The sequence below is a fragment of the Neofelis nebulosa genome, chromosome 14, assembly GCF_028018385.1.
Source record: "Neofelis nebulosa isolate mNeoNeb1 chromosome 14, mNeoNeb1.pri, whole genome shotgun sequence".
NCBI classification, from domain to species: Eukaryota; Metazoa; Chordata; class Mammalia; order Carnivora; family Felidae; genus Neofelis; species Neofelis nebulosa.
In genome coordinates this window covers 51549481-51572064 of record NC_080795.1, presented here as the reverse complement: position 1 = coordinate 51572064, position 22584 = coordinate 51549481, and the positions used below count along the sequence as shown (strand labels likewise).

Sequence of the window (22584 nt, the reverse complement as noted above, 5' to 3'; positions counted from 1 at the left end):
GTTTTGTCATCCTATAACATCTGGGGGTATACACAGCAAAAAGACTGGTGACACTTCATTTTATTCTCCTTAAAGACAAGACCCATGTCTGATTTGTCATTCTATTCCCACCTTAGCTCCTAGTACTTTAATGATACCTGATACTTTTCACACAGTAGATATCTGAAAAAATCTGTTAGATGAAAACAATTGAAAAATCGTTTAGCTTCTAATATCCTGATTGGTTAAGAAATCTGGAATCAGGGGCGCCTGGGTGGCGCAGTCGGTTAAGCGTCCGACTTCAGCCAGGTCACGATCTCGCGGTCCGTGAGTTCAAGCCCCGCGTCGGGCTCTGGGCTGATGGCTCGGAGCCTGGAGCCTGTTTCCGATTCTGTGTCTCCCTCTCTCTCTGCCCCTCCCCCGTTCATGCTCTGTCTCTCTCTGTCCCAAAAATAAATAAAAAACGTTGAAAAAAAAATTAAAATAAAAAAAAAAAGAAATCTGGAATCACTGGATGGTAACTAGTCTGCTTATAACTGTAATCAGATCCTAAGATTTTCAAAGGATTTTGCCAAATAGCACAACTGAACTCCAGCAGATGCTAAAGAAGGGAAGAGAACCTGCTAGATCCCACCAACTCAAATCTTATGGTAACATTACTTGTGACATAATGAGTTATTCCCTCCATACTGAGGTTATTATATATATATACACACACACACATATATATGTATATATATAATACACACACACACACACACACACACTAGTGTCCTTTATTTCTGAAATATCACTCATATCAGTTGTTCTCTTTTAAGAGATATGACTGGGAAGTCCAATCTGTAATTTTCATTTAAACATTTAAAACTTTTCTTTACTGTTTGAGGATACAAGAGAAGTCATGTACCTCAGATTTTGGTTAACCTAAAGAAGTCTTTGCTATTGCAGTTACCCCAATCTGGAAGGTTAACCATTACGCCCAACAGTGCATAGTTATACTTTTGTTCTTTGAAATCGTGATCGTGCTACTCAGTTTTTATGAAGTTTAACTGGATATCTATAATGTTTCAGACATTCTACTGGATGCTGGAGTTATAATACACAGTCTTCCTTCTACTTGCTTACAGGTTGGGGGGAGGCAAGGAAAAGCCAGGCAACCATTCTTGATCTAAAATAGTGCTATGACAGGGGCTCCTGGGTGGCTCAGTCGGTTGGGTATCCGACTTCAGCTTAGGTCATGATCTCATGGCTGGTGAGTTCGAGCCCCACATTGGGCCCTATGCTGACAGCTCAGAGCCTGGAGCCTGCTTCAGATTCTGTGTCTCCCTCTCTCTCTGCTCCTCCCCCACTCGTGTTCTGTCTGTCTGTCTCTCTCTCTCACAAAAATAAATAAACATTTAAAAAAATTTTAAATAGTGCTATGACAGAGGTAAAACACAGAGTGTTGTGAAAACACATAAGAGAAACAGTTGGATCAGAATGGCTAGGAGATGCGGAAGGCTTTCTAAATGATGGCGCATAAGCAACATTTTAAAGAACTAAAGCTTAGCTTGAGTTGCCCCTGTGACCCTACTTCATAAACATGAGTTAATTTATTATTTTTTTTAAAATGTTTTCCTAAGCTTGTTCTTTTACGTTTCACCACTAACGAAACAAAAGTCAACAAAGCGTTTGGAAACCTAGAAATGGTAACTTTAAGGTGCTGTTTCACAGAGTATCTTGTAATTCATCAGGTGTGCCATTCATTTGGCAACCATAGAACACCTCTAAAACTACAGAATCAGCCATTCTTCAAGAACACGCTCTACCTGGATAAGCCAGAGACCTTAGCAAAATTATGGCTTTCACTGATGATTTCATCTAAAACAACGCTTCTCAAAGTGAGGGCCACACATGAGTCTGCTCCGGAAACGCTTTCTGTTCTACAGGAAAATGTGGCGCTTGTGCCAGAATGTAAATCAATGTACTGCATCCCTCGTTGAGAAAATCTTGCTATGAAAAAGAAAGTCAGCCGATTTACACTTTGGCACAAGCTCCTTATGCTCTCGCAGATCAGTGGCAATAGCTACAGACCAGCTTTTTGAGTAGCACTGATCTAAATGAAAATCATCCAAGCGCAACTGCTCTTTCCCTCACACCCAATATTAATCCATCAGTAAGTGCTACGTGCACTTCCATTTTGGGGGGGCTAACTACCTTCTTCCACATTTTGTGCATGTCCCAAATGTAGGGTCTTTGATCCCCTCTACCACTAAGATCACAGTCCAAACAATTCTTATTTCTCACATCAGTTCCCACAACTGCCACCAACTGGTCTCTCTGCTTCTGCCCCTGACTTGTGATGGTCTTGCCTCCTTCGCAGCCAGGATGAAACTTCAGAAACCATCAACTGGACTGGGTCACTTGTGGGCCTAAGAAATGACCTAAACATTCTCTAAGGACTGTTTTTTTGGCTCTCCGGCTACGTCACTGGCTGCTGCTTCTCAGGCCCCTTGCCTGTCCTCCGTCCCTTCTCCTTCTCTAAATATTACTCTCCCCTCAAGCCAATCCTCAATTCCCTACTCATCTTTATCTACATACCAGTATTGTTCCCCAACTTCGGGCTTATCAACCTCTGTCACATTATTCACATTATTGGAATATGTTTTCTTCAAAGCCTTTATGGAAAGCCTTTATGCTTACCTACTACTAATTGTCTCTCCAAACTAGAATGCAAAGTCCATGAAAGCAGGGGTTTCTTTGGATACATTCACCACTTGTTATTTTTGTTTTATTTCAGTGTTTGGGAAAGAGTGAGCAGTCAATGTAGGTACTGAATGAAAAAATGAACACATGAGTTGGCTTCCAGTTATGGAATAAGTAAGTCATGGGGATAAAAGGTACAGCATAGGGAATATAGTCATAAAAATACAGTAAAATAAGTTATGTTGGGAATCCCTGAAATTAATAAGGAATAATAACTATAATCAGTTTATTATACAATTAGCTGAAGTATACTGTACAAAAATAAGTATTTTTGGCAGTGAGGTGAGGGGGAATGTTCCTATATCAATTTCAATCTGACACTCCTCCATGTCAGGCTATAGGAAAGGTCTGGACCTTCCCTGTACTTTTGTCACCCAGACGTCACTCCTCTGTGACTCATACTGTTCTGCACTGGAAAGGTCCTTTCTTTGCATCAAGGCCCGTACTTTCTGTCAGCAACTGTATCACGTGCAAGGCTCAGGGATTCAACACTTGACTTCTGCAGACCTAGCTCTCTCTTTTCTTAATTTCATAAAGCTTAAGGAAGCTCCCACATCTTCCAATATACTTGGGCTGCCACTTCTGAATTCTCATCGCCCAGGACCCCATCTGTGTGCATGCCCCACTGTCCCTTGGCTACAGCTAGAGGTCCTGGCAATCAGCCTTTCCACTCTGTGTGGGCATGGCCAGGGCAACAGGATGTGCTTTGAACCTCACTCCTTTTGGTAGGAAGACTGAGATCCAAATGCACAGAAGTGTGTTTTCCAACCACTTAACTGTGTGAGACTAGAAGTGCCCCATGGAGCTGGAACAGCCCAGGAGGACTCTGTTCTTTTAGCCATATAGAAACAACAACTGATAACAAACCAAAACCTTGGAAGCAAACCCCACACTTAAATGTGAATGCTAATCTTTGTTTACTAACAATCTCCTACGGATACAAAGGTGAGAAATGTGTTTTCCGGGGTTTTTGGGGGGTCTCCAAGGCAATAGTTTATTAAGCCATCAGTTCATTAAACACAGCACAACAGAATTTCATTATCTTTATGCTATTTCTTCTTGTGCAGTGTTTTTCTTCCGAAAATGTGATGTTTTCCCCATTATATTACCTGGAAGGAAGAAACCTACTTCCCTATTATGTGAGCACAAGGGATAATAAACACGTCAGTATGTTCTATGATACTTTGCAGAAAATCGTTGTTTATTGTGTTTCCCCTCTAAGGGGAATGGAGCTAACCAAGATGCTTCATAATGTACTTGGACACCATGCAGGCCATACCCCGGAAGACCATGCTTTCTAGTCACTGAATTACGATATGCAGAGAACCTCTTCTTATAGCTTAGTAACCAGGTTCTATTTTTAGCTAAAGGGCTTAAATTATTATCCATGAGACAAGCATTGATGTAAGATAAAGTGAGTCTAAAGAATGCCTCTGGTTCCCCTAGCTTTTCTTTTAGCCACAAACAATCCTAATTTACAGAGGTTTCATGTCTCTGTCTTCATGAAGAATTACAACAATATAAGCCACTAGCATAAACTTGTAACAGAAATGTCATTCTAGCCCCTCTGCTTTCCACTTTAGGTTCACAGGGCACTGGAGATACTCATTCCCATTAGCATACTGTGTATCTTTCTTCCCTGTCTTTAAAAGGAAATGGCTGTAAGAAACTGATACCTAGGATACCAAATGGAATGAAGCTGTGGCAGAATTCTGCATCCAAAATGACTGACTCATATTTTCTAGCTATTTAACGTCCAAATGATAACATTAATGTCTTTCATTGCTGAGTTACTAGAAATAGAGGATAATTTGTCTTTTATTATTTTTACTGCTTGTCCCTCTAATCTTGTTATTCATGTTAGAGACCATTACTGGGGTTGTAATATCTTACTTGTGGAACAATAGACCTTAGAATGCTTCATGCTTTTAGCAAATGCTTAACAAATAAATGTATCCATGGATTTCAGATGGTGAGGCTGTAACTAGGAATCAGCTAGCTACCATCTATGTTTGTTTCTATAATACATAGCAACACCAAGTCTCCTATATACGAGAAAAACTAGGATGCTCCTTCTTCAGAATGTAGTTTAAAAGATCTAGTGCTATTTACAGTAAATGCCAACAGGAGTGAAAAGTTAGCACATTCTTTGGTTTCTCTTGCAAACTCTGTCTGGCTCAGGGAATCAGAGATTTTCAAATCTTTCACAGGCATACCAGATGATACCTTCAGACCTCTTCCTTCTTGCTGCCACCTGAATGCAGGGGCAGTTTATTGGCAGTATGTATGTTTTAATTCTTTTGGTTGAAAGTAACAAAAACCTAACTCAAATTAGCTTAAGCAGAAGTGGAAAATAACAGGTTTGTGGCAACTAAAATATTCAGGAATGGCTATCTAATATGGGGGCATTAACGGGATGAAATGCGCCTTTTCATTCTCTTGTTTCTATTTTCCTCAGAGTGCCTTCATTTTTCAGGCAGACTTTCTCCATTCGTTAACAAAAATCCATCAGCAGTTGTAGACACAAATCCTAGTAGCTTTGTAACCCCTGTGAGAAAGAGAGCATCATTCAGTGTTCTGCCAAAATCCCCGGGAGTACTCTGGCCATCTTGCTGGTTGAGATCATATACCGATACCTGAACAAACCACTCTGGCTAGAGGTGGGGGTACTTTGGCTGACCAGGTCACATGCTCACCCCGAGAGCAAAGGGAGCAAAGGAGGTAGGTCAGCCCCACATCAACCATGGATCTGAAAAAGTTGATTCTACTGGTAGGGGCAGTCCACAAAGGAATTCTGCTCAGACAAGACATATATTCATGGAAGCACATTCTGAAAAACAAACAAATACTGCCTGAAACAAAGAACAAAGCCCTCTGACGCTATGGTTACTCTCTGAAGCTCTTACCAATACCATGTGTAAAGATGCCAAACACACAGAAAAAGAATTCTCTGTGACTCTCTAGTCATCTCTTCTGAATATCCTTGTCTCAAGGACCTTTCAAAGTCCTTTACAATGTAGATGCAAGAAGTATCCTCTTATATCTTCTCCATACAAGGCAAAAAAGAACGAAGGTACTAATAGTAATAAGCTATTAATAGTAATAAGCTAGGTGGACGCTAGCTGTTTTGGAACACACTGTCTCAGCTTCGTGTGAAACATTTCAGAATTTGCACAAATGTAGACACCCAGACCCTGGGTTGACACGCTGAAAGGGAAGAATGTTCTTCTTGTTCATGTCCAGTGACTCAGAATATCCAAAAACAAAGTCCGAATATCAATGAGAATAATACAGTGAGCCAGCAGCTAATTCATCCCCGTTGGTTGCTAATACTATAATATGGCAGAACCGCTCAATTACTTTGCAGAGCATTTCAAAAAGTAAATACATGAAATAAAAAGCGTATTTTATATTCTTACTCAAATGGTATAAAGATTACAAGAATTTTTCATTCAAATTAGTGGCTGAAAGGATCATATACACATCAATATCCAATACTACTATGGCCCATATTCGTTAATCAAATGGGAAAGTCCAAACTTTTCAATACATATAAACATTTATATGTTGTATGTTATGGTAACCAGAGATTACCATTCCTACAAAAGTCTTTCTTGCAAGGCAGTTCAATTATAGTTACAGTACCTTCAGCCTTTTATAATGAGATCCAAATAAACAGGTAAACAATTGCAACTAAAATAGCAAGCAGATATCTAAATGGTTTTAATAGCACCCCCCCCTTTATTAAAGATTGAAAACAATGTTAATAGCTTTTACAATGGAAACTTTACCAAGAAGTCTTCAAAGGCACATGACAAAAGCAAATGGTTTAGAATTCCCTCAGTTCAGAACCTCAAAGAAACAAGTAATTTAACTCTGGAACTGAAACCAAAAGCTTGCTACCCAGAGCTGAAGGTATATTTGTAATAAGCGCATGTAGTCTGGCACATGCCTCATGTCCCTTGTGTTTAAATAGCAGACTGTATTTTGTAAGTTTCCAGGCATCCTGCTTTTGCTTGCTGTTGTTTGTACTCTTAGAAAAGAAGTACAGTTACTCTGTATCAATAAAGCACAGCTGACCATGTCACGACCTGCTTCAAAAACAAAAATCCTCAGTCTGGCCAAGAAGATCCCGCATTGTCTCCTGCTGGTTTATCTTTCCACCTCCACTCGTCCCCACCTCACGCTCCTCCCAGCCAAGCTGATCATCTTTCATTTCCTTATACGTGCCAAGGCAGTTCCTCTGCTAGGAACACCTAACTCCTGCCCTGACTCCAGCCCCGTGCAGCTATCAACCCAGAGAGCCCATCCTTTCTCAAGCTCAGGTCCCTTGCCTGCTCAGCCTCCCACCCCACCTGCTTGGTCTTCAGAGCACCTTCCCAGCACTATAATGAATGCCTTTCCCTCCAACATCCGTGAGGGCAGGGACCATGTCTGCTTTGCCGGTTATATTCCCAGTGCTGAGCTGAGTGCCAGGCACATACTAGGATCTCTAATATTCGTTAGAAAAGTGTTTCATGGGGAAAAAAAGAAAAAGAAAAAGAAAATGTTCCATGAAGTCTAAGACTAATGTTCCCCTGTAAGTATATTTCTGTCAAAATATATTTTGATTTGGCAGATTTCACTATGATCTGTATTCCTGGGACACATCAGGAAGGTCACAGTAAGAGTATTTTATTGACTTCAGGAAATTCCTAGATAATTGTGAGGTTATACAGACCAGACCTAGGTCTATGACAGAAGTTAAACAAAAGCAGATTTTACCCCAGAAGATGCAAGACTTCCTGTCAGGGTTGTCAAATGAAATAAACTGTCCTGAGAAATTTAGAAACTCTACATAGAGAATCTACAGATTCTCAAAAATGTACCCTTTGCACTTACCAATTGGCATGAAATTTACTAGAACCAATATTTCCTACAGAAAGGCACAGCTAGCATTTAGCAGATCAAGCACAGGGTCTGGTAAATGAGAACTCACTCAGCAGCTCAGGCTTTCTGCACTGAGCCGTATGCACTGAATGGAACTTAATACTGATGAGAGTCTAAGAAAGGTTTTAGGTTGTTTTTTTTTTTTTTTAAGTTTATTTATTTTGAGAGAGAGAGAATCTGAGTGAACAGGGGAGGGTCAGAGAGAGAATTCCAAGCAGGTTTCACACTGTCAGCATGGAGCCCGATGTGGAGCTCGAACCCACAAACCGTGAGATCATGACCTCATCCAAAGTCAGACACTCAACTAAGCCACCAAGGTTTTAGGTTCTTAACATCTTTATGTGCTATGTATCCTGGGAGTCTGTTAAAGCCTAGGACCTCTTCAAAGAATAAGATACACAGAATACAATGAAATAGTTACCAAATTTTACAAGGATGAATTTGTGACATGGTAAACAGGTTTCTTTTTGTTTCTTTTTTGAGAGAGACAGAGAGCCTGAAAGAGGAGGAGAAGGGGCGGGGGGAGGAGGGAGGGAGAGAGGGGGAGGGAGAGAGAGGGAGAGAGAGAGAATCTTAAGCAGACTCCACACCCAGTTCAGAGCCTGACACAGGGCTCAATCTCACAACCATGAAACCATGACCTGAGCCGAAATCGACTGAGCCATCCAGGCGCCCCCATGTTTCTTTACTAATACCTTAAGAACAAAGATCTAACAGCAGGTCCAATAATAACCACATTTTCAAAGTAGGGATGAGCATAAATGATTTTTTTTTAAGTAGCTTCAAACAACGGCAATGTGAAATGATACCTGTGACTTCCACTGGTAACAAAGTCACAGGTACTGGCAGAGCTTCTATGTTTTGTGACCTCTACCTGCAATTAAGGATGATGCTAAATTTCAGTTAGATGTTAATAACAATAACAATACAGATCATTTCTGTATCCAGATTCGTATACTGAGTTCTATCCATGCCTACAAACTACAAGTTAAAAACTCTTGTTTTCGAAGGATATTGCGTGAATTCTAAAGATCCTTTAGCCTGGATCCTTTAGCTCTTGATTAACATGATATACGTTTAAGGTGATGGAAAAGCTGTATATGTATTTATAGAGGACTTTGAGTTTTAAAAATAGTTTATAAGTCAGTCGTATTTTATGCATCATAATGAAAAAGAACATGCAGATAGCATGTAGGACTTTTTTCTTGCTGAGCAAATCAGGGCCTTCGTGTCTCTCCTACCCTTACAATCATCCCCTCTAGGCAACTCCTGCTTTCTCCAGAATTCTCTTGATCTACTTCTGAACATTTGCATTTTCTAAAGTGCCATGTTTTTCATGAAACATTCATGGCTCCTGCTTTAATGGCTACCCTCAGTAATTACTGGCACAGTGGTAAGGTCAAGAAACTTTCCTTTTATTTCTTTTTATTGTCAAGTAGAATTCTATTCCATGGAATACTACCACAATTTGTTTATTCGTTCCCCAACTGAAGGATATCTGGGTTGTTTCTAATGTTTGACAATTATGAATACGGCTGCTATAGATGTTTGAGTTCTCTGGGTAGATCTTCAGTCTTATGCCCCATAAATCTGGGCCTTGGGTTGGCTTTTCCACACCTTTTCTGCCCTTCCTTCCTCATGTATAAAACAAAATATGTTCTTAATCCTTTGCAGATCTCCACTCTGTATCAGTTTGGGATACTGGGCCCAATGGGGTTTCTGTCCCTCCACCAATGGCTTAAGGCTTTTGTATATGAGAGAAGACTTTGTGTCTGCAAGGAGGGGAAGCCTCTCAGTACCTGCATACCTGAGGAACCAAGGGGGTCCCTCTCTGGTCAATTTCCTTGCTCCCAAGCTTTCTGGTAAACACTGAGCAGAGGCCCGTGGGTAAGAACTTGTGAGTGCATCTTCTCCTTGTATCTGTGACCCCACTTATTCTCAACTATATTGCTGGCTTTCACTTGATTTTTAAGAATTCATTAAAGCGTTTAAATGCTTCTTCACACTTTAATTTTTTTCACTATTTATTCTTTGTTGTGGTAAAACGTACATAACAGAAATTTACCATCTTAATCATTTTTAAGTGTACAGTTCAGAGGTGTTAAGGACATTCACCCTGTTGCAAACCATCACCACCATCTACCTCCTGTTTAATATCATACCATTTTGTAAATTTTAACTACTTGAATTTTTAAAGGAAGCTTTGTGTCATTACTTTATATGGAAACTAGAACTTAGCATAAATAGAAGATAAAATTAAAAATAAATACAATGAAAACAAAACAGTGTATTTGACTTCTGAAAGCTTTACATCCAAAGCCAACTGTTCATTAAAAAGGGAGATATAGGTATATTAGAGAAGTGTTAAAAACTAGCATCAAATTAAAACTTTTCTCCTTGCCTTAATGAGAAACACTGAAAGGGAACAGATTCAAAATCCTTTTAATTCAATTCAATACATATCCATATACCACCCAAAGTCATCCTGTATAAAACCAATCATTGATCCCACACCTTGACAAACATTGCTTTAGCCCAACTAGTCCCCTCCAGTCTTTGAATTAGTACATTGACTGTAGAGGTTCAAGGCTGGCTACCTCTCCTGGCAAAGACAGCCCAGAGGAGGAAAGAGATTAAAGAGAAAAATTACTCCCCACTTCCAACCCTACTTTTAAAATGGTAAAATGAAACAAAGATAGTGATGATATATGAGCAAGGTAATCCTAGAAAACCAGAAGGCTATAAAAGATAATATGAAGGAATATGGCTGATACCAATCAGGTAGGTACCCAGGTACACAAGGAACATATATTTGTAAAGCAGACTCTGATTAAACAATAAATTCATTCAACAAATAGTTATTGATCTTGGGCTTTACACCAGATATTGTACAGGATCCTGGATTGTTCTTTATCAGTACCATGGTATACCCCTGAAACATGTATCTATGTAATCGCTAGAGACTCTGTATGCCATTTTTACTTCTATTTCTACCAACATATAATGCCTGCTCAGTGCTCAAGAAATGTTTTGGCAATGACTAGAGTCCTTCGTATTCCTAGAAGAAGAGAATCTTCAACATGGAACCATAGAGTTATCCCATCTAAGCTCCCTTCACATGCAGAAATTGCTTCTACCTCATCCATGACAAAACTGACCCAGCATCTGCTGAGTGCTTCCAGACTGCAGCCCCCACTAACTCTCAAGGTAGCTCACTCCTCTCCTGAACCACACTAATACAAGAATGTTTCTGCTTACAGTGAGAGAAAATGGCCTTCCTTGAAACTTCCAGCCATATGTCCTAGTTCTTCGTTACTGAGCAAAGACGACATCTTTCTTCCTTTCAACACCTGGAAGCTCATAGTATATTTATCTTACACTCCTCTTTGCCAAACTTATGGTCTATACTTCAAAAAAACTGTTCTTAAAAACCAAATTGTTTTTCTATTATGTAGTGGACACGGACAGTCCCTAAAAGAGTGCCTAAAACTTGCCATGATAATTCAGATATAGTTTTATAACAGCAAATAATAGGATATTACCTTCCTCTCACTCTTTAGACCTAGCTATGGGCATTGCTGTTTGTTTTATCCATATCACACCTATACTAAGTTGGATAGTGTTCCCCCCAAATTTCATGTCCTTCCTGGAATCTAAGGACATGAATTCCTGGAATTCAAGGTAATTCCTGGAATTACCTTATTTGGAAGTTGAGTCTTTAGAGATGTAATGTTTAAGATGAGGTTGTAGTAGAATAGTATAGGTCCTTAATCCAATGTGACCTGTGTCCTTATGAGAAGAGGAGAGAAGAGAAGAGAAGAGGAGAGGAGAGGAGAGGAGAGGAGAGGAGAGGAGAGGAGAGGAGAGGAGAGGAGAGGAGAGGAGAGGAGAAGGGAGGAGAGGAGAGGAGAGGAGAAGAGAAGAGAAGAGAAGAGAAGAGAAGAGAAGAGAAGAGAAGAGAAGAGAAGAGAAGAGAAGGGAAGAGAAAAGAGTCAGACACACGGGATAATGAACATCATGTGACGATGGACACGGACTGGAGGGATGGATCTATAAACCAAGGAATGTGGAGGATTACTGGAGGCACCAGAAGCGAAGAGAAAATCATGAAACAGATTCTCCCCTCCAGTCTTCAGAGAGTGAATAGCTCTGCCAACACTTTGATTTCCACCTTCAATTTTCCAAAACTGTGAGAGAATACATTTCTATTGTTTTAAGCCATCCAGTTTGTGGAAACTTGTTACAGCTGACTTTGGAAACTGACACAGTACTTTTGCCTTCTACATAGATACTGCTTGGATATATACTCAGTGCCCCCACCACTTTCCCCCCCCACCTTCTTTTTTCCTTCTAGTAATTCATCATCACTGAAGCAAGTTTCTCCATCTTGAATCTATGTAGTGGACATTAGTTTAGTGTGTCTGCCCGGCATCATCTATTTCCATTTTTCTGGTATGAGCAGATCATTGATCATGTCATGGGGTAATTCCATGAGCTCATTAAACACAGGGTCAGTGGATTATCTGACAAGATGTCCTGCTCTTTCCCAGAACACTCTATCTCTATTTCACTTTCTCTCTCTCTCTCCTGCTGGGAATTATGAGTCGTGACCACATGACACATGATGGAAAAGAGCTAGAGTTGATTCATCCCAGGAGTGAGACAGCCTTTCCAAGGTCTTGTTCTTCAGCATTTCCCTCAATCCCATGAACTCTTCCATAACAATCCAGTAAATCCCTTTATGCTGAGATTAACCAGAATCAGTTCTACATCATTCATTCAATTAAGGAACTCTGATAAATTAGAAAAGTAAAGCTTTGGATTTTGTTCTTTTTTTATTATTATTATTATTGTTTACCTTATTTTGACTTACCACTATTAGTAGGGTTCACTGAAATTTCAGTTTCACTCAATTCCCTCCCACAAAAGTCTAAATGATTAGCTCAAAATGCTTCAAGGTACAACTATCTATAATGGATTTGTTATTGGTTTTTTTTTTTTGCAAATCTATGTGTTTCAGTCCAAGAAGCGGAAGCTGATGGCAAAGTTAAAAGAAATTAATGTATAGTTTTCAAGTGGACTATTAGCAACCTTTTTATTCTCATTCACATTAAGGATGACAAAAATAATTTATTAACCTCAATGCCCAAGAAACATTTCCCCATAATATTTAACGATGAACATGATGTGTACCTAACACTGAAACACAAAACTCTTAATATATAACATAATCAGAGCCTGTGCCTATAAGGCTATGTTAAAACAACATCTCTCTAAGTTTTTCTAAAAATCACTGAATATTTCTATAGTGCCAGAATGGTTCTTTTTTCCTCTTAGTTGTTCATGTTAGTTCACATCATTAAAAACTATATTTTGCTCTTTTTCTACTATACACTTACCAACACGACTGCTCATTTGACATTTAAAAACATGCTGGTAAGGGGTTAAAACTGCACTTCAATAACACTTCAGTGATATAAAAGATCACCTTTAAACTTCTTTGATCCTCCTAAGAATGTAAGATCTAAATAGATCGAAGGATAATTAATGCCCTGCTGATTTCTGTTGTTTTTTACTTTTTAACTTCATTGTACTAGAATATATTTTCCCTCATGTGGGAAACTATGGGAAAACCAACTGCTACCTTTACATGCTTACCTCACTCATCAAAGGTAGATTATATTTTATAGTATCTTACAAGTTGGCTTTAAAAATGCAAATGCAATGATGTTTGTATTACTAAGCCATTTAGATGAACGAAAACAGAATAAAATATTTACTCAAAGCCATTTATCAAGGTTGTTAACATTCTTCTGCTAAATTGTGATATGCGCTTGTGACATCTTGTCGCAGTAATTTACATAAAGATTTAAACATAGATCAGAAAGAATCGTTAGTCCATTAATATATTAATTCTCAATGTAAGACCACATTTTACCTTTACCACATTTGCTTCTTTAACATTTATTTATAACAAAACATGAATCTCAGTGTCTAGCCATCCAGTCTAATGATGTATAATGAGGGACGAGACCTAATGTACATTGGTTTCTTTCAATCATAAAGATTCAAATCTATTCAGTAGTGGAGAGAGGAGAATTCTCTAGACTTTAACCATGTCTCAGATGAAATAAAACCATGACTCCAACATTTTTCTTTAGGGCTCAACAATAATGCAAGGGCTGTAGTGTCCCCTTCTTGTTTATGTGCGTAATATAAAATCCCCCTTCTTCCCCAAACTCCCACCTTTCTATAGAAAAACACCTCCCAACCAGTCTAAACCATCCTTCTGGCCATTGTTGTTGGTGGAATAGGCTCTTTACCTGACTGGAGACAGCAAGAGGTGAGGGAGATGTTCCCTGGGATTTCTGAAAAGAGCAGTTTCTTCTTTCCTCTTCAAGAGCTATGGAAGGAGTCCCCCCTCAGTAGATTTGAACCTGGGAATATGAAGCCCTACCAGCTCTGGCAGCATTCTTAGGGCCCCAAGGAGAAAGCCTGTCAGAAATGGAGCCAGCATTCAAGAAGGGGAGCTAAGAAACTGCAATGGGAAAACAAGGAACTTGTCAGATGATTATGAACCCTGGATCAGGTCAAATCTAGAAACGCAGTCCCCTCCTCCACTCAGTTACATAGTTATGAAGACCTTCTTTTTTTTTTTTTTCCTCAAGCCACTTGAAATCAGGTTTGTCTGATTCTTGACAGTGAAAGAATCTGAACTGATTCAAGTACAAACACTCATCTTCAAGGGCATAGCTGAACTACAGTAGAATTAGCAGTGTACAAGGACAAAGGGTGCTTGGTATCATGCTAATAAGATCTTTATCTGCTTATATCTCACCTAGTCAATAATGAGAATCATACTCATAATCTGGTATCTGATAGATGTGATTCTCAAAAGATAGGAGAAACTGGAAAGCCAAATAATTTGGCCAAGTTTTCACAGCTACTAACTAAAAAATAGAGATTTGAATTCAAGTTTGTCTGATTCTAAAGGGAATGTTCTTTCAAGCTTACCGTCCATCCCGCCTTCTACTTTTAAGGCTTTCATTATTGCAAACTGATTATATACCTTCACCATAATTACAAATAAGACAGCATACATAATATAACTTACAATTTACAAAGTACCTCTAATGCATATTGGTTTTTACATTGTTATTGAATCTGAAACTCTTCAAGAAGCCACAATGGCAACAGCACTGAACTGATTTAAAACAACAACAAAACTATGACCTTAGCAACAGAACCACCAAAAGGGCCAATCTTCAATTTTCTGGTCATTAATAAATATAACCTAGTTGAAGAGCATTATTCATAGTGGTATTTCTGGTTCTTAGATATCTTTACCCAAAACTCTACTTATGTTCACTCCAATGAGGAAAAAAATAAAGATATACTTGATCATTTGGATCATGTACATGAACAGCTGAGATGAACTACACAAATTAAATTAGAGATCCATTGATGGCTTTTGTTGCTTATAGAAGACCTGGAACATAACAACTGAAAAGAGAGGTTCTTGAGAGACACAAGCATTTTTAAATAAATAGAAGAAACATGGATTTAACCAAGAAAATAAGTATGCTGTTAAGGTAGAGAAAGTTTGGATAGAAACTTCAAAAAATGTACATTCAGCTGAAATGATGCACTGACCGTTGAACTTGAACAAGGCACTTCATAATCCTGAATCCCCAAGACCTCATCAGTCAAAAGAAGACATCAGATGATTTCATCGCTAACATCCCGTACTAATCTATGATCTACCTCATCGTCCTTTTCCATCTCCCTTTGCTCACCAATGACCCTTCTGACTCTATTTGACCTCTGCCTCCTTCCCTGGACAGTAGCCATTTAAATTCTAGCACTAGAAGGATGTATAAGCACCACCACCACTATTTAATAGGTACTTCCACTTTAAAAATATTTCTTCTAATCTTATCATGAACTTTACAGAAAAAAAAATTATCACCATTTCAAAAATGAAGAAGTCAGAGCTCCATTAAGTTAAAAAAAAAAAAAAAATGTATCTAAAGTCACAAAACTACTAAGTAGAAGGGCCAGATCTGGCTGCAAAGTTCTTGACCCTAAAATGCTGTAGATGTTTCTTCGTAATGTGTGGCTAGCATTCTGGTTCAGCAGCTGGTCTTTTCCAAATGTATCAACTGATTCTCAGCCCGGTCACAGCAGTGGTTCAAATCAAAATTGTTAAAATCAAGCTTCACAATCTAGAAGACTGAGATCTATGTTTTGGTCAGTGGGGTCCAATGTCAAGTAGCATCATGTCCTCGTGACTATGCTCCTAAGACAAACAGCCAAGTCTCTTTCACCTTCTTTAAGAGGACAGAGACAACTCTAAATCACAAAATTAGAAAGGATTGCTATCAGTATCAACTTAGCCCAGTATTCTGATTCTAAATGACATTACATAATAAATATTCCAGAGTTAGAAGAGACATGCTATTTATAATGAAGGCTGAAAGCCTCAGGAGATGTTCTGGGCTATTTGTTTCTTAAGATGGATAAGCATGTATAAACAAAAGTAAAACCTTCCACAGGCAGGTTGCCTATTTCATGGATTGCTATCACTCATCCTTAACAATAATAAACAAAACAAACAAACAAAAAAGAAATGAAAAGCAGAAACTCTCTTTGCCTTTGCCATAGCATAAATTTTAAAATCCTACTTTTGTTGTTGTTGTTGTTGTTGAGTTCAGCAAAGGCAACTTATGGTGTTTCATAAAATTCTCTCCCCTCACACTACTTTTCTTCTAGCTGGGACAGTAACTACATGCCACAGGAACCAGCAAGTTTATTTATAAGTAATGGAGCCGCCATATTATTTCATTTCTCTCTCCCCCCAAACAAAGCATACATATTACCTAGTACACAGAACAGCAAAAATGCTCAGTTCTATAATCTATTAGTCACCTCAAAATAGTCACATGGCATGCTCTATCTTTGAAGGTGTGTATACAAAGCCTTTGTTGCAAACATTAGGACAGAACTGATTTCAAATTCTGCTTCATTCTAACCATCATACCAGCCACCCCACTGCCTTCTACCACCATGACTATCAGCAGGATAAAAGACCACACGTCTATTCAACAAGTAACTGCAGGGAAGGAAACCATTGCTCCTTGTTCAGATGTCAAACAAAATCAATAACCACTTCCTACAGAAAGGCAAAGAGAGACAAGAACTGACCCCTTTCACCTCAAATCGCTCACACCCCTTGTCTAGTCTATATAGAGATCCATGTAAGTCTCCACTTTAAATATTTCTTCTGCCTTCTACATTTCACCGTGTTCAGAAGTATTTTCACAGATTAAGCTGTATCTCTATAATTGCTCCCAATTTCATGAAAATGAATAACCATCCTGCCTTTATTCTTTACAGAGTTTTAAAGATATACATAGAATATATGCATAGTCTCTGAATGAACTTTGTTTTGAAACTGGTTGCAATGCATAAGGCAGCTTGACCTCGCAAATGCAACAGTCCCAGTGCCTAGAGTAGAACTTGCTACCGTTGAATTTACAAATGCTTGTTGAATTTATAATATATAATACTCACTGTTTCAAATCATGTTTGTGAGCTTTCATATAGTCCAAAGATAGGCACACTCTACCAACATCAGTGTTGCTCGAACTGAAGTCCTATTTTCCTTGGTTCTTTCACCATCCCCTTGGGAAAGAGGAAGCCTTCCTAACAGCAATTAAACAAACAATTGAAAAAGCAATTTAAACATGCAACCAGAGACACAGAGGTTGCCTTTGTGGAAAGCAAGGGCTCTCCAACTGCCTTTTTCCAAAAGAGACACCAATGTCTGTTCCACATGGAAGCCAGAAGGAGCTGTTTGTGTTTGTACACACAGGAGAAAAGGAGGGATTATGGGGTGCCCCAGAGATTTAGCAGGAATGTGAAGTCTCTTCTGCTACACAAACTCCTGAGGGACCGAGGGATCGCAATGGCCGAGAGTGAAGGAAATGGTTATTAGGACAAGAAGGGAAGTAAGCAGTCCTAATGACAATCTGTGGAGAATGAATTCTGAAACCAACCAACCAATCACCAAACAAAAGGGGGAGGGCAGGGCCAGAAGGTAGAAATAGTGACCAAATCTCTTTAGCTTCTCTAGGCCTGGGTGTAATAATGACAAAGCTTTTACCTAGTAAGTGTTCTGAGTTCCCGCACACAGGCAATATTAGAACTCTTCCCTGATCTTATTACATTTATGAGTGTAAGCCATTGTTCTTTCTCTCTAGGCAGACTATTGTGCCACGGGCTAGGAAGGTTTGTTTCTCAATACGTGCCGTGCTGTCGATTTAAAATTGAAACTAAATACATGAAAATTATATGGGATTCCTACCTTCCTGCACAGATGTCTACCAATACTAAGGTTTCACTTTGGAATATTTTATGAGGCATCTAATAAATATTCATTTAACATTTTTTCTCTCTGATTCTGTTCAATCCCTCATTACACGAAGAACTTACTAGTTACAGCCTTAAATTAACTTTAATTAAAAAAAAAATGTAACTATGTATGTTAAAGAAGAATTACCAAACAAGTTCAGTGAGAACTACAGTAGCTAAACAATTTTATAATTTGCTTTCATCAAAAACGTTTACTCAGTTCATAGGCATACTATATAACGTATCATTGTAGACATTCCTAATACATGTCAGGATTATTTTTTAAGGCTGAAAAGAAGTCCTGCTAAAGGGAAACCTCTTTAATTTTCCTTAAAACGAGTATTTTAGAACATGGAGCCATTTTGCAAAGAAAGCCTCTTAGTATCGAGTCCTGATTTTCAAGATAAATTCCAACAGGAATATATGAAAGCATCCTAACAAGAATTGCTCTTAATTCCAAACATGTCTTGTGTTAAACCAGGGTTTTTCAACTTCAGTACTACTAACATTTGGGGTCGGGTAATTCTTGATTGCTGGGGACTACCCAGTATGTTGCAGAATGTTAGCAACACCCCTGGCCTCTGCCCATGAGATGCCAGAAACACCCCTCTCCCCAAGTTGTGACAACCAAAACCTCTCTCCAGACGTTGCCAGTGGACCCACTCCCTGGGGGAGTGGGTGCCAAATTGCCTGTGCTGGAAACCACTGCTCTAGGCTTATCAGTAAGATGCCCTGAGGTAAAAGGTGATTTCTCTTCTTCCATGTTGACTAACATTTCTCTCTTAGTTCTGCCTCATCAAACCATTTCACCATTTTTTTTTAAATGCCTTTACCTTAGGGAAGCAAAGATTCCACTATTTCTTTTTTTAAATTTTTTTTAATGTTTATTTTATTTTTGAGACAGAGAGAGACACAGCATGAGCAGGGAAGGGGCAGAGAGAGAGAGAGGGAGACACAGAATCCGAAGCAGGCTCCAGGCTCTGAGCTGTCAGCACAGAGCCCAACGTGGGGCTCAAACTCACAAACTGTGAGATCATGACCTGAGCCAAAGTTGGATGCTTAACCGACTGAGCCACCCAGGCGCCCCTCCACTGATTATTTCTTTTTTTTTTTTTTTTTAATTTTTTCAACGTTTTTTATTTATTTTTGGGACAGAGAGAGACAGAGCATGAACGGGGGAGGGGCAGAGAGGGAGACACAGAATCGGAAACAGGCTCCAGGCTCCGAGCCATCAGCCCAGAGCCTGACGCGGGGCTCAAACTCACGGACCGCGAGATCGTGACCTGGCTGAAGTCGGACGCTTAACCGACTGCGCCACCCAGGCGCCCCTACACTGATTATTTCTTAAAGAATACTTGGGTTTAGGAAACAATCCTCCAGGAAAAGTATAGTCAAAATGTGCTTCTGAGGACTAAGAACCAGCCCAAGGGTACAATCCTCTGTATTTCCAATGCAAGAGATGAAGGGTAGAAAGGGAAGGGTTTTCTCATTTCACATTAAATTAAACATTCTCTAAATGAAGAATTCACCTCCACATGCTTATAAGATGTTCAGGTGCCTGAATTCTGCCTAGTTTTGATTCTAAAATCAATTTGCCCAATAATCACTTCTCCTTGATCCCCAAACAAACAAACAAACAAAATAGGCAAACATATAAGGTTATGTTTTATCTGAACAGCACTTCAGGGAGAATTAATGGCTAAAAATAATTTATTTTATCTTCACCACATGTTCTAATAATCATCATCAAAGGGGGGGGGAACAGTAATAGAAGTGAAAACTGACATCATTAAGTCTTTGTTCAACTCTCCACCTTTCAGATGCCAGAATCATGGACATATTTCAAAAGGACTATGCTAGAAACTGAGAAAGCCATGGTCACATGGAATATGAGGCCTGGCCTGGCCATTAGAAGCTTGCTGTCCTTTCTGCTGTGTGCCTCCATGGGTCAGTGATCACCCTGTGACAACCTACACCATGAGCCTTATCACTTTCTTAGAGAGTTCTCACTGCCCTTCATCTGAGTCTCCCCCCTGCAATGTGGATGTGGGAACTATTTCTGATGGTTGCACAACAACGTCAGAACCCATCCCTCTTAGATATCCACAGACCATAGGCACAATGCTCACTCTTCTTCTTTTGAGTCCTTTCACAGGTGACACAGGTTGCAAGAGTCACCTTCATCCTCATTTCCCCACATCCGGTAAAGCCTCTCTAAAAATATGGCAACGACGACAGAGCAAAGCAAGCTGGATGGAGTCTGAGAAGACACGGACATGATGACAGCTCCTGTTTCCCCCCACCCCCACCCCAGATTTCCATCCTGTACGCTGTAGAAGCTCTTTCCCTTCTTGCAGTTGGTGGGTGAAATCTCTCCTAGTGAAAGAGGCGTTTTTGCATAAAGCCTTTTGAGTGAGATGCTGGTTTATTCTATTAATCTGGTCTTTTTCTTGTTAAGTTACATTTATACGCGGGGAACCCAGGGAAAACCCCTGCTCTCGAAAACCTGCGAGTGTTGGTCACTCTGCAGGGATTCTCGGGCCCCAAAGGCCATTTGTAGCCATCACGCTTCCGGAGTCCGTGGGGCAACATCACCGCGTCACCTGCAGGGGCAGCAGAGTGAACTGCGGACCCCCGGAGCGACGCCCCAGGTAAGGACCCGCGGACTCAGGAGCCTCTCTGAATCATGGGGACTCCTAGGATACCCTCCCGCACATAAGGGACCGCCGCCTCCTCCTCGGGGTACCAAATCAGAGGACTAGACCCGCGCCAGGTTTGGGGTGTGCGACGGCAGGGGGAGAGGTTAGAAAGGCGCATCATTGGACGAGCGAAGAATGTGACCCTGGAGAAAGGAGATAGAAGAGACGTAGGAAAACACGTTTCCCTTAATCCCCTCCCCGTGCTGCCTGTGGATCCCAGGATCTCCTCGTCATGGAAACAGACTGCAGCAACAGACGCGACCCTGGGCAGGCAACACGCACACACGCGCGCACACACGCCCCGCCGCGAGTTGCACGCCGCAGACTTCTGCCTGACTTCCCAGCCCAAAACATCTCACCTCCCGGGCCAGAACACGGATTCTTTTGGCCCAGAAGCGACCACTCCTCTCCACCGCCCTGCAACACACACATTCCGACTCTACATTACATCCCCAGGGTGCCGGGAACCACTTACGGGAAGCCCTGGCAGTTACCGTGCAAATGACTACCTTCCCGGCTGCCTTATCTGTCCAAATCTCCTACTAGCTCGCCTAAAGCAAGCCGCCCTGGGACCAAGCCAGGTAGGAGAAGGAGGAGGAGCCTGGGGTGCAAGTGAACCTCAGAGAACCGCTACTAAGTCAGTATTCAGGCGGAACGCACGTAGCCTCCAACCCCTTCCTGAGCCTTTTGGCTCCAGCAGCAGCCCAGTTCCTCCACCCGATCTCTGCACCGCTGCCCTCCTCCCCTTCACCCAAATCCCTCAACGATTTTCCAGCTGGCCGTTCCAGGCCACTTTCTGCATCCATCCTCTCTCTCCAGACGGTTCCCAACATGTGGCCTCGCATACTCACTCCAAAGACCTCGATTCAAGGCTGCCTCTCACCATCATTATATCGCCCTCAACCTGGCACTAATTCCCCCAAATTATCCGGGTCTACTCGTTTCTCCGGAACCTACTGTCCCTTCCACCTGCGTCCTCTGCTCTCGTTCAAATCCGCTTTCCACGCGCCCCAGTTTTCATCCATCTTCCCTCTGCCGCTCCGACCTGGACACGCTCACCCCCTACCCCCTACCATGCCCCCCATACTGCGCTCTCACGCTCATCCCACCCTAACCCCCCGGAGACACCCCGCTTTCCCTCTGCGGCTCTTCTCGGCGGGGCGCCCGCATCCCAAACCCAGCCTCTCCATCCCACACCAGCCCGCCTTCCCGGCCTGCCGGATCCTCTCCCTCACCGCGCGGTCCTTCCCTCTCCCCAAGTTGGGCCCCTCGGCCCACGCCAGAGTCGGTTCGGCCCTCCTGCTTTGCCGGTCCCCCCTGCTCCGGCATCCCAGTGGCCGCCCGCTATCAAATTGGCCAAGCGGCTCGCCGGGACGCCGGGACGCCGGGCACCGGGGCCAGCGGCCAACCGTGCCTCCCGCCTGCCAGCCTGGGCTCCCCCGGACGCCAAGCCCTCGCCCCACCGCCCAACCACCTTACAAACTTACTTGCGGGTCGCCAGGAGGGGGCTGCGGTGAGCGGCGGCGGGCCCCGCGGCGGCGAGTGCGCCCCTCTCGGCGGGGCTGGGCGGCGCGGCGCCGGCGCTGCGCTCCTGCGGCCGCGCGGTGAATGGGCTCAGCCTGACGCAGCCCGGCTCTGCCCGCGCCGCCGCCGAGGCCGCCGAGCGCTTCCACACATGCTCAGTTTCCGGACCTGCCTGCGTGGACGCTACCAAGCGCGAGCAGCGGCGGGGGAGGCGGAAAGCGGCCGAGCACTGGCGGCTGCGAGCGGGAGGCTACCACCTCGGAAGCGGGGGAACCAGAGGGACGACGCGGCCGCT

At 41.6% G+C, this 22584-nt stretch overlaps 1 protein-coding gene across 1 annotated transcript in view; it reads right to left on the bottom strand.

The window, feature by feature from the left end:
• Positions 1 to 22358, bottom strand: part of OXR1 (oxidation resistance 1) — a 445487-nt gene extending 423129 nt beyond the window's left edge. Inside the window, exon 1 of the mRNA XM_058698819.1 lies at positions 22253 to 22358. The gene's annotated coding sequence lies outside the window, so the exon portion shown is untranslated. The remainder of the gene's footprint in view (positions 1 to 22252) is intronic.
• Positions 22359 to 22584: the final 226 nt, after the last annotated feature.